Raw genomic sequence first — 19,061 nt, forward strand, 5'->3', positions numbered from 1 at the left:
GCTAGCGTATAACAGCACAGATTTCACGTTAGAGTTGAAATTTCGTATTTTGGTGCGTTCACTTATCTGCCTGTTTTTCCAAATATTTCTTAAACTCGCAAAGGCAGCCCTTGCTTTCTTGATCAGTGCGCCTATGTCGATCTTGGTACCGCCGTCTGACGCCATTTGGCTACCAAGATATTGGAAACTTTCAACATTCTCCACTGGTTGCCCGGCTAGGCTACTTTGAAACTGGGAGGAGTCACCGTGTTTACATCCAACGATTTGGTTTTGTTGATGTTAATGACTAAACCTGCCGAAGAGGAGCGCTCGGCAAAGTCGTTGAGCCTACTCTGCATATCAGAGCGCCGTTGCGCAAGGAGTGCAACATCATCCGCCAATTCGAAGTCATTTAGGTGCTCCATGGTTATAGGCTGCCATAACAGCCCGCGGTTTGGTTCACGGTCAATCGCACCTACCAGAATCTCGTCGATTACGATGAGGAACAGTAACGGTGATAGAATACATCCTTGCCTCACACCAGCTACGACCCGGATAGGGTCGGACAAGTCCCCATTGTACAGCACTCTACACGAGAAGGCCTCGCACTGTGCCTCGATGAGGCCGATGATTTTCTCAGGAACTCCCTTGCGTCTCAGAGCGCCCCACATATTCTCGTGATTGAGACGGTCGAAAGCTTTTTCGTAGTCAATGAATACCAAGTAAAGGGACTCTTGGAATTCGTTGACCTGCTCCAGAATGATACGGAGCGTGACAATATGGTCCACACAGGATCTTCCGGCACGGAATCCGGCTTGCTGCCGCCGGAGAGTCGCATCGATCTTCTCCTGAATCCGGGCTAGGATAATTTTGCACAGAACTTTGAGAACGGTACACAGCAACATAATGCCTCGCCAGTTATCGCATAAAGTCAGGTCACCCTTTTTGGGCACCTTCACTAAAATACCTTGCATCCAGTCGACCGGGAAAGTTGCGGTGTCCCAGATATTACGAAATAAACGATGCAGTAGTTGAGCGGATGTCATGGGGTCAGCTTTGAGCATCTCGGCTGATATGCGGTCGACCCCTGGGGCTTTATTCGATTTCATGCTTTGGATGCCTGTTTGAATCTCTAGCAGTGATGGAGCTTCGGTATTGACGCGTGTTATACGTCGGATCCTAGGCAGATCATGCCGAGGTGGTGATGGCCTGGCTGGCACTTGAAAAAGTTGTTCGAAGTGCTCGAACCAGCGTTTCAGCTGGTCAGTTGGGTCGGTCAATAACTGACCATTCGAGTCTTTCACAGGCATCGTTGCATTCATCTTCGCCCCGCTTAAGCGGCGTGAGATTTCGTAGAGGAGGCGAATGTCCCCGGTTTCTGCGGCTCTCTCCTTCGTTGGCCTGAGAGTCTGCCCACGCTCGCTTGTCCCGTCGACATGAGCGTTTTACTTCCTTCTCAAGAGCCGCGTATCGTTGACGGGCCAAGACTTTGGCTCCTCTGGTTTTCGATCGCTCTATCGTGGCTTTGGCTTCTCTTCGCTCCTCTATCTTCCTCCAGGTCTCATCGGTGATCCATTATTTTCTCTGGGTGTGTAGTTCGCCCAGATTGTTCTCGCTGGTGGCGATGAAGGCATTCTTGATGGCGGTCCATTGGTCTTCCACGCTGCCACCTTCCGGAATATCTGCAGCACGCGTCTCCAGTTCTTCAACGAAGGACCGTTGCACCGTGGCATCTTCCAGTTGGCGTGTGTTGAATCGTCGTCCAACTCTTTCCTCCTGCCGACGAATCCGCGCAATGCGCAGGCGTATTTCGCCGATGAGGAGGCGATGATCAGACGCGATATCGGCACTACGTTTATTCCGTACATCAAGAAGGCTTCACCCAACCAGCGGATGACAGATTTTAATACAGTTCTGCATACGAACCTTACAGAAACTGTATATTAATTGGGCATATACAATTTTTGTAAGATTTAAATACAATCGTTGTATTGAAATTATACAGATTTGTATTATTTTAATACAATTTCTGTTTAAAAACCTTTCAGATTTGTATATGCCACGTTTTTATACAATAATTGTTAGATCAGTTTCTTGGGTGTTGGTTTCCATTTTCGGCTGATGCAGGTGTGGTCGATTTGACTTTCTGTAAAGCCGTCACGGGAGACTCACGTGACCTTGTGAACCGGTCGATGAGGGGAGAGCGATCCCCCGATCACCATGTCGTTATTACCACAAAATTCTGCGAACAGCTCTCCGTTTTCGCTCATTTCTCCGAGACCATGGTGTCCCATAATGCGCTCATGGTTCGAGTTGTCGGATCCGATCTTCGCATTGAAGTCGCCCAAACAGATCTTGATATCACCCTTCGGAATTCTATCTACGACGGTATTGAGTTGACTGTAGAAGTTCTGTTTGTCTTGCAGATCGGCAGCATCGGTTGGCGCATAACATTGGATTATAGTAAGGTTTCGGACCCGTGTTCTAAATCTGGCAACGATTATCCTTTCACTTATAGGTTTCCACTTCATAAGCGCAGAGTGTGCCTAAGCGCTTAGTAGGAAGCCAACTCCGCGATGCCGGGGAGCGTGTTCACCTTGTAAACCAGAGAATAGCAGAACTTGTCCCTACGGCGTTCTGTGTTCTCCAAAGTTTGGTCAACGGACTTCACTCAGTCCCAGGATCTCAAGCTTCATGCGGCGTGCCTCATTGGCAAGTTGTGCCAATTTATCCTGCTGGGCTAGGGTTGAAATGTATCATGTTCCTATTCGTGTCCGTTGTTTCGCGTCAAGAGTCGTCGCCGTAAAATCAGTCCGTATTCTTTCATTATCGGATTCTCGAACAATTTGATGTTTCGGGAACAGTAGGTTGTTGGCCCAAGGTTCCCTATCCATCGGGATGGAGCTGCCATCTTAGGTATAGCTTCCGGGGAATAGCATTTCATACTCAGCCGCTGGATGCCAGAACAGACGCTGTTGGAGCCGCCCCTCCTTGGTGAACAGACGCTCGGTCAGTCGGGTCAAATTTGTTTAAAGTCCCACCCAACACCAGGAGTAGGCTAGTGCGCTTTGAGCGGCACACGGTCGCTTTGATAGGGCCTGCTTGGGGACACGTGCATCTTTTTTATAGTAGTTCAACAGAACCCACTGTCGAACCCCACCACATCATAGGCAGACCCCACAGGACGCACCCTCTCACTCTAGCTGATGTCAGAAGGACAACAGTGCCCAGACTGCACTACCAGCTAAGTACGCAACCCTTAGCTGGAGGTCAATTGTCATCGGAAGACCCGTGGAAGCGTGAGTATTGGAACTTGCGAGGACCAGAGCTATGTTAGGTGCCCCTTCCCGGATGTCAACTCACCATTTCGCAGCCCCGGAATGTCCTTGCCGACAGATAATTGTTGATGATTTTAACCTTCTGTCTGTGCTCAAAAAAACTTACGTTGTCTGTGCTCTGGGGTCAAATTGACCCCAAATTGAAATTGCTATAACTTTTTTAATGTTTGGCCAATTTTTGATTTATGGGGCTGTTTCGAAAGATAATTTAATCATCTTTCAGGTCGTTACCAAAGATTGACTATTGGTGGGCGGGTACATCGCGGGGAGGGGTTTTAGTGAACAAGGGTATAAAACGAGTGATTTTTCATGATTATTTTACTTATATCCGAAAATCCTTTCCATTTTTAACTGCACCTTTTTTAAAAAGGTTATGCAGGAAGGCATGTGCTCTGGCATGAGGCGTTGATAAGTTTAGAACTCGGCCGCCAGGTGGTGGTATATTTGAATTCATTATTTTGGACTACTTAAGATATTCCGATATATAGAATTCTCCTCAGTGGAAGACGTACTCATTATATTGAGCACCGCTTTGTAGTGCTACACATCCTGAACAATGTTGCCGAATACAACTTGAGTGTAGGTACGAGGGATCTCAAGCTAAAGCAATATTTCATATATGCAAGAATATTGCAAGTACGCTAGCGCCGCCTATTTGTAAATGTCCTAATTATTTATTCCGTCACATGACAGTCCATTCCCACCAGACGAACTTTATTAAAGACGTCATCGTTACAAATTGCAAATTTGTGCAATAAGAATATTTACAATGAGGAAAATTCCATATATCGGAATTACTTGAGTAGTCTAAATTAATGAATTCAAATATACCGCCACCTAGCGAACAAGCTCTAAACTAATCAATACCTCATATCAAAGCACACGCCTTCCTGCATAACCTTTTTGAAAAGGTGCAGTTCAAAATGGGTAGGATTTTCAGATATAAGTAAAATAAGCATGAAAAATCACTGTTTTTGTACCCTTTTTAGGAAAAACCCTCCCCACGATGTACCCGCCCACCTATAGTCAATCTTTGGTAACGACCTGAAAGATGATTAAATTATCTTTCAAAATAGCCCCAAAAATCCAAAATTGGCCAAGCATTAAAAAAGTTATAGCAATTTCAATTTGGGGTCAATTTGACCCCAGAGCACAGACAACGTAAGTTTTTTGAAAAAAGTACACTGTAGCGCATATTTTCAAGATTTTTGAAGTGAATTTGCACCCAGGAGATAGATCTCGGCGAGTTTTACCAAACTACCAAAAATTAGGAGAATCGGTTGAAAATTAAAAAAATGGCAGCCACTCAAAGTGGCCTGGGGTCATATTGACCCCAGAGCACAGACAAAAGGTTAACCAGGTAGCTGGGAAAATTGTCGTGTTGTAGCTTGTACACCAGGACATCATGCCATACATTGTCGAATGCCTTCTCGACATCGTCGTATATTCTAGAGACAGACTTGTTCCGTCTTAGGACGTTGGTAACTCGTGTTAGTTGGTGTACGGTTGATCGACCGCGTCGGAAACCAAACTGTTCCTCGAGCAAGATGTTGTGGTGTTCGACAGACTCAAGTAACCGGCTGTGAATCTCCTTTTCAAACAGCTTCGAAAACCCTTCCTTCCCAGGCTTCCGATGGAGATGGGCAAAATGGATCACTTCGTTGAGCAGATCAGATCTGGGATCATTCAGTCTAATGACCCGGATCATTCATACTGATCGGTTCTTTGGATCAAAACATAGAGAGAATGCAAAATGGTGAAACGGTTGTCATCCAGGACCATAATCTGACCCATACAGACAATAATTTCACCCCTCTCTCGCTCACACACACATATATAACTTGTCTAGAGAACCTACAAAAAACTTTTTATTTTGCCATTTACTTACAAAAGGTTAGATAATTTGTTGATCTGGTGAAACGGATCTTTCAAAAAGAAAGCTTCAAATCATTCAATCACTTCAAAGGTCCAGATCATTTAAATGGTTCCGGATCTGAACGCCCATCTTTAGCTTCCGGATAGGGATGACTTTGGCTAACTTCCAGGACGATGGGAAGTAGCTGAGACGGAGACACTGATTAAGGAGCAGCGAAAGATGCTTGAAGAACGGAGCACTCATATGTTTGAGCTCGAGATTCAGGATGCTGTCGAACCCTGGGGCTGGGGCCTTCATGTTTTTCGATGATTTGATATAAACTGTCAATTCGCCAGTTGTGATCTCCAACTCCTCCGAAAAGTCGTTGGGAATAAGATGGATGTTGTTAGCATGCTCGTGACGGGTGCTTCGTGTGGACTGACGATGTTTTGTCCAAGATTGTGCGAGCCTACGAAGTGACTACCTATTTCGATAATCTTCTCTGCAGGAACTTTCAAGCGATCCTTAGACAGTAATAATGGAATCAAAGGTGAAATGAGCCGAGGCTTAGGTTTTAGAATTTTGGTTAGCTTTCGAACGGCTTAGCACAGTCTGGGAGAGCGCGGATCTAATTGGAAAAATTTCTACGAAGTGACTACCTATTTCGATAATCTTCTCTGCAGGAACTTTCTAGCGATCCTTAGACAGTTCACAGTAATAATGGAATCAAAGGTGAAATGAGCCGAGGCTTAGGTTTTAGAATTTTGGTTAGCTTCTGAACGGCTTAGCACAGTCTGGGAGAGCGCGGATCTAATTGGAAAACATTCTTAGGTCCACCTTTCTGGCCTGGCCTCTATGAGCGAATGCACATTTCTTGTATAAAAAAATTTGGGCCATCTCTGCTTTCTGATTGGCCAACCAATCAACGCACGTCCTGTATTCTCGCTACTCTGTAGCGACATCATAATAGACGCGTTCTTGATGGGGTTCTTCTGCTTCACTCTCGCTGGTGGCGTCCAATTCATGACGGAACCTTCCGCTAACGCAACTTTTCGCTAACGGGACTTTGCAAACCAAGCATACCAAGTCATACATTGCCGTTTGGATGAGAATGCGTGCTTATTTTCAAAATATTGTTGTTAGTAAAAAGGGGACGGAAACTCATTATAAAAAACTAGTAATTCTTAGTCCTACTGAGCACTTATTGCGAGCACCACTCGCATTCATTACAAAATCAAGCAACACTAAGTCTGCTTGTTAAAGATGTTTATTTCCCAATAGAATTTTAGTTTTATGTCTCTATATTTCTGTTTTATAGAGCTTCGTAGCTCAGGCTTCCGGAAAATGTCGTCGAACCATTCCTGGAGCACGATGATGCGCCACATCGTCCCTGACGTCACATGCCGGAACCAGAAGCTGAAATTCCCTGATGCATAAACCTGATTCATAAACATTGTAAACCTAACCTCGAGTCACCACGAGTATGTTGGCTTATATCCTCCTGTTACTAACGTATTAATAAGATGATATCGTTTGAACAAATTACAAGGAACAGTGGCTCCGTAAAGTGTTATACACGGCTGAGCCTACCAAATAAACGAACTTGAAAAAAAGCATTTAAGTTTAAAAATTGGTACTGCAATAAAAAATTACGTTTGATGATAAGGAATCAGCATTATGATAGCTTATACCTTTGCGCTAGTCCGAGTTTTTGAAGGAATAAATTTGCACTGCTCACAAAATATGTATTTTACTATGCACTTACAATTATATGAACAAGTTATTTTATTTATAACATTACCTTGTTACGATTGCTTCTGATTAGTGAGCATTAGACGCTAAAAATTAGCTAATAAGTCCAAAAAACAACAAGCATACCGTTCTCACCATGCACGCACCAAAACAACTCACACCCGCATCAAAATCAGTAAAGATCATCAGAACATAATTTCTCTCAGTGTTCATTTCGAAAACGAACGGCTCATTCAAACGCACATCCATCACGGCGCAAAAGCCTTTTCGAACAGCGTCCGTCATCGTCTGACAGATCATCGACGATCAGGCAACCCATCCAGAGACAAACGTCACCGTACGAAGCGCCATTCTCTTCGTTTTACCACGCGCGAAAAGTGGGGAAAAAATTTGTTCGCTGCAAATTAGGGCGCTAGGCGCCGTGTTTCATTAACGCCTATTTGAGGCCTAGTGAGTGTATAACGAACGGCGCAAACTAATCATTCGCCGGTTCGTAACAGACGGAAAAAACTGTGTACGCGGAATAGGTAACATCGAGAAAAGCTACTCTGTTGTGCCAATTTGCATAACCAATAATTCCCAACCCACAGAAACAGGCGCGGCAGTAGGCAAAACAGAACAAAATCTCATCCGGTGAACTAAACGCTGTGGGTTGGCTCGATCACTTTCCGTCGGATCACAGGAGTGGAAATCAGTCCCGAAAAAGGCAATAAAACCAAGGTAAGGATGAAAAGAAGAAGCATGTGATGGTCGTCTAACCTCACCATTTTCCGCCCAACACAGATCGTATGCAAGCTCATGCACGGTCACGGCAACGCGGGTAGAATCGACGAGGTCCACGCTACTAGGATAAAAAGCACCCCATCGGGTAAGCATTCCACGACCGATTATGGTGTAACGGCACTAATGATGAATGTGTACCATTCACAGGGTGTTTTTGCCGAGCCAGTCCACGGTCAGGTTGCACGGATTATTTCGTCTAAGCTGTCAGATTATTCCTACCGGACGGGTAGACGGCAAGTACCGGCACAAAGAGCGGGTGGTCGGAAGGGACCAGAAACAGCCCAGCCGGTTGAGAGCATCCTCTTCGACGACGGGGGAGATCCAGTGACTCGGAGGGACCCCATCCAGTAGTTGGTCGCACTGCACGGCCAGAGGGGTCCTCAGCAGAGCACTTTCGAGGCGAGCTGAGGGAAAAATGCGTGCGTGGTGCGGCGGCAGACGTCCGTCCGTAATGAGAAGGTAGTGCCGGGGGACGCCCCGAACACAAGTAGGGTACCGTGAGTACCGAGAAGTACTGTAAGTAGAAAACTGTTAGATTGTAAGAGATGAGGAAAGAAAAGGGAAAGTAGAGAGAATGTAGGAGGAAGAAAGGAAAGGTTGGAAGAAGGGGAAAGACCCTAAATACATGTATGAAAATTTAGATTTGTGGCGTTTTGTTTTGGTTGGTGCTTTGGCCCTCCAGTTTTGTGCATTTTAGTCCGCTTTGGTAGTTCCGCTCTACCCGCTAACCGGAGAACTCGCAATAACCTTCTGAGAAATTAGGTTTTGAACATGTAAACAGCAGATTGAAAAACTAGGTACAGTCGCCTCTCCACATCTCGATATTGAAGGGACCATCGAGATAGGGAGAGATCGAGGAATGGAAGGAAAATTGAAATGGGTACTAGATCCAAAAAAGCTCGTTGCTATGAAAAACGACAACAAAACAAATGTCGTTCCCTGTTGTTGACGTGTTTGTTATTGTTAAAAGATGGTCTAGTAGCCTAAAAATTCGAACATATCGACATAAGGAGAATGAATCCTGAACAAAATATGATCAGAGCACATCGAGATAGAGAGATATCGAGATAGGGAGGTTATCGAGATGTAGAAAGCTCAAATGTATGTAGTTTGAAGGGTCTGAGGAAACCATCGACATAGGGAGAGATATCGAGATATAGAACATCGAGATGTAGAGAGTCGACTGTATTGATTTTTCATTCACTCCATTTTCAGTAACGTAAAAAATAAACTATAATTTGTCCATACATACTCTAGCTTGCTCCAGAATCTACAATGTAACTACTTAATTCAGAAAAAAACTGAAAATCCAGCAGGATTGCCAAATGTGGAGCATATCATGGAAATAAGCAAGCAGGAGTCTGCTGGAAAACTGTCACTCTAGTCTGCGATGCTTCACCACATGCATTTGACTGGCGGCGAATTTTCACGATTGCTTCGATTAATATTTGGCAGCTTTCCGATGTTGTTCATATGGGTAAAACCTACTTCGATACTCTCAAATCACAATTTCAAAATTCACAATTTTTATTAGTACGATACGATTATTCAAAACCTTTTGGGGACAATATAAGGAGCACCAAATTCGAGCTAAAGATTTTTACTTGAAGCAGCATATTATAACTGACTACCTTACGGCTTCTACAAACTATTTATAGTGAATAATGCACCAACCTGCCTGTGAAAGCATCCATAACCAGAGGATGAGGAAAATTTGCCGAACATAAATGTCATTTTGCTTGAGGCTTTTGATGGCTCAAATAAAAGATTCGGCTCTATTATTGTTGTTTTTAACTACTTGGCGTAATAACCAAAAGTAAGCAAGCCAGCTTGTGGCATAATTTTGGTTATAGCTTCAATATATGAAGATTTTCAACGATAAATGTGCTCAACGACAGCATAATAGGGTAAGGATTGAGCCATATGCCCTATCATGAGACGCATAAATTTCGTATTGTTTTTTCCATACGTAATTTCAGTCCCATACGAAGTCATTGTCGGCATTCCATGTAGATTTTTGCCAATGCTTCCATTAACCCAACTCTGGTTAATCAAAATCATTGGAAAATGTTGAATTTTTCATCGATTCTTAGATAAATATACTTTCTGATGACTGAAAAATAAATTGCCATTAGTACCATTGTCCGTTTCAAGTTAACTTGGAGACCATGAAAATGTCATCGCATCAGCATTCCGCCCTTCAGTCTTCCATACCACATCCATTTCAAATTATGTGCATGCTGTTCTACTACGTTTTCGACATCTGCAAGGGTAATCTTCTTTGTAAAGAGAAGAACAGAGGGACATGCAGTAGCAATCGATGCACTTAACTAGCCAACCGTGAAAGTGCATTAAGTCACCACACCACATTCCAATCATTGTTCCTAGGAGTGAGTGGCCGGTCATGTGCTCCAGCGACAGACAGGTCCAATGTTTGCAAGAGCGAAACAAAGTAGGTATTGTCCTGAAAGACACCGAGCTTCGATTTATTCCTGCCTCGTTCAAGTGCATCCAAGCGGCGTGATTCCGAACGAGTAACTACCTGTTGCTTCGATCGATGTTGGCCCATGCCCTTTCTGCGGTACCGTCCTTCTTTAATCTGAGCGGTGCTGGAAACAAACGCTCTTGACCCTTTGTTTCGTGATAAAAAAACTGATTTTTTTTCATTAGCTGTAAATTGTATTTATTCTGCACATACTAATTTGTTGCCCGGAGAGTTCGAAAAAAATAAGAATAATTCACTTAATGGTGATGGTGATTTTCCCTTTGTATATTAAAAGAAGTTGAGAAAAGCAGCTCAGAACGAATCATACATTAGGCTTTTAGCCTTTCTTTCTAGAGTATGGTAAATTTGACAACTTTGTTTGACCAAATTGTGCACAAATTGAAATAGTCATTATCGATAGAAGCAATCTTCACACATTTCAGAGCTACTAATTAATAAAGTTGTTAATATTCGAAGCGATGGCGCACTTATGTGCGACACTCATATACACATTCGTAACACATTGTTTAACATCAGATCAAGTTCATATATTGATTTGATTTTTTTTTAATCAATTTACCTGCATATTTTATCAGAGACCAATATTCCAACTCTCAGCGCTAGGGTTTCACAAGCGTAAATGCGGCTCTGTGCAATGAGAGCTGAATTGGGGCATTTGCAAACCGTCTTTTGCGCGTTATGGAACGTACACACGGTCAAGCAGTTCGACCAACATTGACTCCACCTCCCGTTTATTCAAACATTCATCAATTTTTATCAACACCGACACGAACAATCAATTTATTCGACCAACAATATCACACACGAACGACCGAAGCACCAACTCGAGCACCAACCATCAAAAAATATATGGGGGTTTGTGCAACTTCACTACAAATGCTCAAACATGTTCGGCGAACCTTGACTCCACCCCCGACAACTCAAACCAAAATCAAACCGTTTTAATTTTTTCCAACCGAGCCGCCAACTGTCAAATGGTTGTTCGAACAACTTCACACACGTTCCAACAAAGCAGCAACCGAAGCGTTTTCTTGGGGGTGGAGTCAATGTTCGTCGAACTGCTTGACTGGTGTGTACGTAGCATTATGGCCAGCTGCACTTAAAACCTTAGCCTTAGACCGGTATCGCATTTCAGCTAAATCCAACAACCAGACTGGTATTTGGCCGAGCTACCAGAGAAACGAGTCTCTAATTTGCAGTAATTCAATTCAAAAGATTTTCCATCGTCCGTTTGGAGGAAGCGGTGGATTCTGAGAGCGTCGTGTGTGAGATTTCCGGAACATGTGAGCTCCAAGCCCGTAACAATTTGTTCGGCATTCGTAGATATGCTGTTCCGCTGTTAATGGCCATGGATGGCTTTGTTCAGATTAGTACACATAAAATTTGCTTGTCCTAATAGCAATTATAATTGGTGACTGCGCATAGTGGCAGTTGAATGTGGAAGCTTAAAGAATGAGGCGTGCTAAAACAAGGTTGACATTAATGGGCTCTGAGATAAGCGTGTTGAACATTATTTCGAGCTATGTTTCCCGATGTTTTTTTTGTTTCAAAAATAACTAACGAGACAATTTTAGATTTGGCTCTCAATTTGTAATATTGTATATTTATATGTTGCGACGTTTTTGCCATTCGCGTGCTAACATTGAAACGGGGCTTCCGTCGAGCACAAGTTGACACAATGAAGTATGAACCCGTCACCCGTGACGAAGTACATATCCGCAGTGATGTCTCAAATTATTACCTTTTGTCAACTATGATCAATGAGAATTTCTACATCCAAAGCTCTTGAACGTACAAAGGTTAAACTGAATGATCGGGATAGACAAAATTTTATAAAAAATCGAATGACCATAACTCTGTGAAATTTCAACCCACCCGAGCAACAAATTTGGCATAGACGAGGTTCTGTGACTAATATAGAACCAAATTCTGATTTAAGGTGCTCGCGGATTATACGCTCGGCCCCCTTTGATTTCTAGAAAACCATAACTAACTTACGGTATAAATCAGTTGGTAGCTATAAATATTTGTAAAACCATCATACTATGTGAATGTGGAAGTATTTTTGTATTACAAAATGAAAATAATAGCAAAATATAAAAATTTACAGTTTTGATGTAACTTTTAATGTTTGTTTACTAAACATTCTGGAGCGACTCTAGCATACTGTCCGCAAAACTTGCACTGGAACACTCAGTTAGAGATGTCGCAAATTAATCGATTACTTCGATTAATCGATTCATCGTTGTGATAATCGATTAATTTTGAATCGATTATCACCCAACGATTAATCGATTCAATAATCGAGATGAATCGTGAGTAATCGATTAGTTACTAATCGATTAATCAGAATTTTACGACATCATAAGGATGTCGAAAATTAATTGATTATTTCGATTAATCGATTCATCGTTGTGATAATCGATTAATTTTGAATCGATTACTATACAATGATTAATCGATTCAATAATCGACAAGAATCAAGAGTAATCGATTAGTAACTAATCGATTAATCGGGATTTTACGACATCTCTACACTCAGTCGGGCAACAAAATAACTTTTTTCAGTGGTTAATATGATATAAAATTGTTTCCATCTTCGAAAATGTAACGATTTTCGAAAATATGTTTCACTGGTCAAAACGCCCCAGTGTAGGCACGACAATATGCCCTTACTTACTTACTTTTTATTATGGGTTAGATAAAATACTAATGAAGGGCTATGAAACTATGAAATCCATTTTTTCACGATTTTTCAAAAACGCTTTATTCCGTGTAATATTTTTTCCGTAATATTTCTATAAGACTTCTCACAGGCAATGCATTTGCGACTTATTGGACTACCAAATAACACAAAGTTTCCATAAATTGCGTTGAAAAGTAAAAAGGTATCATAAGTTTGCCTTAGGGGGGGGGGCATATTAAACCGCCTTTACTCTTTGTCATCAACAGAGTTTGTTACTGACAAACACTCCTAGCGACAAACCTTTATCCGAACCCGAATACAATGTGACAAGAATCATTTGCCTTGCATGCTCTTATATTTCCGAAAATACGATGCTAATTTTGTAATCATTGTAATCATTGTTCGCTCGAATATTTCCATAAAAGCAGAAACTATGACAGCATGAAACCGAAATTTGCTCAAGAAATAATGCAAAATAACGGGTTGAAAATGGGGGGCCGTAGCGTAGTTGGCTACACGTTCGCCTTATAAGCGGATGGTCATGGGTTCGATTCCCAGCCCCCTCAACAACCCTTCGTCCAGTATCTGGAAGAATAACACAGCGGATGGTGCTATTGAGATTCGCACGTCCGAATGTGTGAGTGGCGATAAAAGGAAAACAAATACTCCTAGATGGTGCAACTCAGCAAAGATTGGGTAAAAATGAGTATATTTCCATACATTTTTTGACTCTTTTGAAATCATTGTGATGACCCGATCATTTTTGAGGTTATGAGCAGAAGAAAAACAAACATGTTTTTACACATGACAAATTGCACATTAGTGTGCGAGCGCTAAACGTCACTCATCTCTATGTGGGTGTCGGGTTTTCTTCAATTTCAAATGGTTTACCAATTTACTTTTAAATAATTATGTTTGTATTTTTTTTTCAAATTGTTCCTCTTTTCGTTCTCCCTTCACACTTTCCTTCACGACCGATATCTAGAACAATCGTCACAAAACTCCCTGCTATGTTTTCTCTTTCCACCAGCCGCGGCTCTTCTTTCTTCTCTTTTTATTTTTTCACAAAATGCCTCTCTGAGCCCAACACGCTAGAGTATTGTCAAACATTTTGAATATATAATAAATAATTGGCCCTGACGAAAGCGAGAAAACAAAATGGGGGCCGGCTGATGCTTTTTTATTTCACCCAGCAAGGGATATAGGACGTCAATTTTAAAATGCTTATTAAAGCGTTAAAACAGATTTTAGCCTAAAATTGTTCACTTTTTTGGGTTAGAAATTTAATTTACTTTCATATAGGTAACACGAAAGTTGAATTATTTTGATTAAAAAAACATGTGTAGATGAAGAGCCTAACATGTAGTTTTTCAAAATTCTAACCCTACGCATTTGAAAGTTTTCAACATATCACTGTTAATAACATTTTAAAAGCATTTTAAAATATACTTCCTATACTTCACCATGTTGAAAAACAGTGATTTCACGCACACGTCCGTCGCCGCTAGATGGCAACAGCGCGGCTGCGTCAAAGCGAATACTATTGATATCACCCAAGCTACGATGTGTTGCCTATAACTTTCTAGATGCATTAACGCCAATCACCTCAGTTTCTATACTATAACACTGTACCCTACAGTGGGGGACGCTCGTCCAACGCTTGGTCATCAATCAGTAGCTGAGATATCATGTTCTCTTCAGATGTATTCATCAATAACATATCCCGAACATTGGCAACCGAAAAATGGTTCTCACACCGGACTACTCTCGGTGGACTCTTCGAACAGACTAAGCTGGACAGTGCAAGTGCGTGCGATAATGACTTCTACGATGTCGGTAAAGAAGAGATGGATCAATATGCAAGAACAACAATTAGATTACGATAGTGTTAGTAAAAAATAGACGCTGTGCTACTATAAATTAGGGCAGTAGTCAGTATGGTCGGTCAGCTCAGTGATGCCTAACGGGCGAAAGAGCTAAAACAAATAAATCGAATTAAAAAAAAAAACGGGTTGAAAAGTTAGCAACAAGATTGTCTTCTTTTTTGTTGCTGACAAAAATGTTCGAATCTTTGTCATTATTATCTCCGACAAAAACAAAGCTCTGTCGTTGGTTCGCTTTTGTCGCTTGTTTCGCACGTGCATTCCAGAAAAATTGATTCCCTGACGAAAATACGAAAGGTTTTTCGTGACCAAAACATCATCCCATATTGATAATATTGATCTTTGAATGGTGATTCATCAAATATAAAATATTTATAGTATGAGGCTGGGGTTTCAAATCCGGATATAAAACAAAATACAGCCTCAATGCTAACGCAACGATTACAAAAAGTAAGCAAAGAGCCACCCATTACTTGCCGCACGAGGGTCTGACTAATGCCGGTTCTGATAAAATATCAACGACATAAAATCAAAAGCAACGAGGAACAGTAGTTGGATGAAATGTAAACACCTCTCATATAGTAAGTTGTTCCCTCGCTTTTCACAAGGAAGGCAAACCGAGAGATTTCACATTCAGCTTCCAGGTAAGTATCAAATCTGAGCTTACCAACCACCTTTGCTGGCTGAAGTCGTTCCCCGAAGGTTCGGTGCGGTTGTGTTACACAAAGGCCCCTTTTTTTCGCTACCGAATACACTTGCTTCGGTACAGCAGACTATTGATGTTGCTTATGTTGCTAGTGTTACAGCCATTGCTGCCGAACTGTGTGGCTAGTTGCTGTCGGAAGGAAAGAGCAAACTGTTTTCTTATGGAAGCACTTGCAAATGATGAAACAATTTTACAAAGAGAGGGGTTTCATGTTTCTTAAATTGAAATTCGATTGCTCTGCGATAGAAGAGTAAGGTGTTAATTATCATGCAGAACTTATACGATTTCCATGGATTTTCCAATCTGTGTTAAGGGACCACTTGTAAAATGCAAAATTGTAAAATAAAACCCACAGTTCTGAGCAGACGTAGCTGTGTGTTGCCACAGTAAAAAGGAAGCTCTTTTCAAGTAACATATTCTTATTTTATTGAAAATAATACAAAGTATACTTCTGCTTACATTTTTTTTGTAAGCACATTGAAAGGGATAAAAATACTACAGGCTTCTTAATTAAGGTCAGTGTTTGAATAAACAAAAAAGCGAAGGCTAAAACAGATCTGAGGATAATGAGCAGAGAATCCTAGTTTGACTTTTTTTGTTGTCGAAAGAATGTCATTTGAAGCATAAAGATGGAATTGGGTTCTTTTAAATCCTAATTCGGAGGAAAACCGGAAGTTCATCAGAATGGTGAATTCAATAAATTATCCCGAAGTTCCGTTACAGGAGCAACAATTAAAAACAAAGAGAGAAACGTGTAGAGGGGTTGGGTTCTTTTTCGTGGATCACGCGCGGTCGCAAGTAGGTTCCCGTTTATGTCCTTACATATATCAGGCTGTCGCACGTGGCCCTTCCATGATTGGTTCAACTTCTCATAGAACTTTCGTGCGTTATTGACGCGATGCAGTTGTTCGTCTCTTCACAGTCTCGATCTTCCTGCTGGCGCTTTTTCCTCGGAAAAATCGAGTTTTGTCTGTTCCGCGTCCGTTTGTATCGTGTCTCGTTCACCCTTGTGCGGTGTTGCAGCAATCTCGCCCATGCTGCATTCTTCTCTTCCCCTAACTGCTCACATTCACCGTCATACCAGTCGTTTCTTTTATCTGGGGGTATTGTACCTTGTTTGATGGTTGCGGTGTTTCCAATGGCGGATCGAATATCTCTCCAGCCATCGTCAAGAGAAGCTGCTCTTCCGCTGGGAATGCCACTTCTAGCCGCTGCGCTATTCTACCTTGGTGTAGCCGCCCAATGATTGTACCAAGGGTGTATGGAATCAAATCGCAATCGTCTAATTTATTGAAAAGGTTTCTAGAAATTCCTTGGAATGTTTTTTTAAACCTTCCGATTCGAACTTTTTCTTTGTATTCCTTCGGATGCCATCGAGAATTCCATGCTCTCGGAAGTTCTCCAGTTATTCCTCCGGAATTTCCAGCAAGAATACTTTCGGATGACCATTAATTACGTAACGCAAAAATCGGCTATTTTCAACCCCCCCTCCCTCGTATGTCACATTTTTTGTATGAATCATTCAACATTTTTATATGGATTGTCACACTTCAGCCAATACCCCCCCCCCCCTGTGAGCCTTACGAAATTTATGGATACTCCCTTTCCACAATTATAGGATAAAATTACAGGAATTTTTTTTAGTACATAATTTCTTTGATTTTCCTTTGAAAATTTCTTCGGAAATTCTAAGAAGAATCCTTCGGACATTCCTCAAGAAAACCTACAAATTCCAGCAGATTTTTTTATTTTTAATTATTTTAGAAATTCGTTTGGAGATTGATTACAAAATTTCTACGGAGTTTGTTCCAAGAAATCCTTCAGAAATTCTTTTGAGATCTCCTCTCGGAATTCACTTCAGGAAAAAAATTGGAAAATTAAGCCAAGAATTCCTTTTGACATTCGTCTAGAGCAGCGCTGTAAATTAAAATAATCGTACCTCATAGGACAAAATATTAAAAACGGACTTAAAACTAACGGGAACAAAAATTTTCGTTAGTCCGTAAAACTGAGCGCCTTGAAAGGAGGCTTCCGAGCCTCTTGAAAGGAGGCTTCCGAGCCTCTTGAAAGGAGGCTTCCGAGCCTCTTGAAAGGAGGCTTCCGAGCCTCTTGAAAGGAGGCTTCCGAGCCTCTTGAAAGGGAGATCCGAGCCTCTTGAAAGGAGGCTTCCGAGCCTCTTGAAAGGAGGCTTCCGAGCCTCTTGAAAGGAGGCTTCTGAACCTCTTGAAAGGAGGCTTCCGAGCCTCTTGAAAGGAGGCATCCGAGCCTCTTGAAAGGAGGCATCCGAGCCTCTTGAAAGGAGGCTTCCGAGCCTCTTGAAGGAGGCTTTCGAGCCTCTTGAAAGGAGGTTTCCGAGCCTCTTGAAAGGAGGTTTCCGAGCCTCTTGAAAGGAGGCTTCCGATCCTCTTGAAAGGAGGCTTCCGAGCCTCTTGAAAGGAGGCTTCCGAGCCTCTTGAAAGAAGGCTTCCGAGCCTCTTGAAAGGAGGCTTCCGAGCCTCTTGAAAGGAGGCTTCCGAGCCTCTTGAAAGGAGGCTTCCGAGCCTCTTGAAAGGAGGCTTCCGAGCCTCTTGAAAGGAGGCTTCCGAACTTTAATGTCACTCAGATGGATGCATCGGAAACTTAAAATTTCCGATTTTTGTTCAGAAGCATATTCTTAATATCTTATTCAATATTTTGACTCGAGAAGGTAGACTGCATTGAAGAATTTTGATATGTGTTGATTCGACATTTTGTCTTGTTGATCTTTTGTCCCACAGCAATTCATACACTGTGCGAGATAAGGTAGGCAAGATTCAAAAGGCATTACGTCATTACGCATTCTTGAATTAAATTGGATTATCTTCATTTACGAGATTTTCGGCCTTAGGCCGGTTAATCTTGTATTACGCATTATTGTCCAATGCACCCCCAGGGATACATGTTGAGAACCGCTGGTCTAGAGAATCCTTCGAAAAAATTCTCTGGAAAGGACTTAGTAAATTTCTACGGAAATGCCTTCAAAACTTCCTCCAGGAAATCCTTCGGAAATTCTTTCAATAAAACCATATAAAATTTCTTCCGGAATTCCAGGAATTATTCCGGAAATTTTGTTAAACGATTGTATAAATTGGAAGGGTGTTTTCCGACTGGATGGAATGTACTGTTCGGAGGATGGCTTTCTCAGTCTGAAGTATCAAAACGATGGCCCGACGTTTCGGCCGATAGGTTGTGGCCTTTTTCAAGGGTCGACGATAGACTATACGACCCTTGAAAAAGGCCACAACCCATCGGCCGAAACGTCGGGCAAGTAACTAAACCATCGTTTTGATACTTCAGACTGAGAAAGCCATCCTCCGAGCAGTACGATTGTATAAAAATAATACAAATTGTATGAAACTGTATTAAAATAATACAAATCTGTAAGATTTAATTACAACAACTGTATTAAAATCTCCCGAAATTATTCATGCCAAATTATTACACAGTTTCTATATGGTTCTTATGCAGAACTGTATTAGAACCTGCTATCCACTGGTTGGGTGCAGGGATTTTAAAGGCAATCCACCAGGAATTCAAAAAGGAAAATCAATTCGA

The 19,061-nt window shown here is 41.9% G+C and overlaps 1 long non-coding RNA gene across 1 annotated transcript; it reads left to right on the plus strand.

The window, feature by feature from the left end:
* Window positions 1-7,125: 7,125 nt before the first annotated feature.
* Window positions 7,126-8,433, plus strand: LOC134224272 (uncharacterized). The gene is made up of 4 exons (XR_009982890.1): window positions 7,126-7,451; window positions 7,515-7,644; window positions 7,708-7,792; window positions 7,855-8,433. It is a non-coding gene; the product is annotated as an uncharacterized LOC134224272 (long non-coding RNA).
* Window positions 8,434-19,061: the final 10,628 nt, after the last annotated feature.

This window comes from Armigeres subalbatus, chromosome 3 (genome assembly GCF_024139115.2).
Source record: "Armigeres subalbatus isolate Guangzhou_Male chromosome 3, GZ_Asu_2, whole genome shotgun sequence".
NCBI classification, from domain to species: domain Eukaryota; kingdom Metazoa; phylum Arthropoda; class Insecta; order Diptera; family Culicidae; genus Armigeres; species Armigeres subalbatus.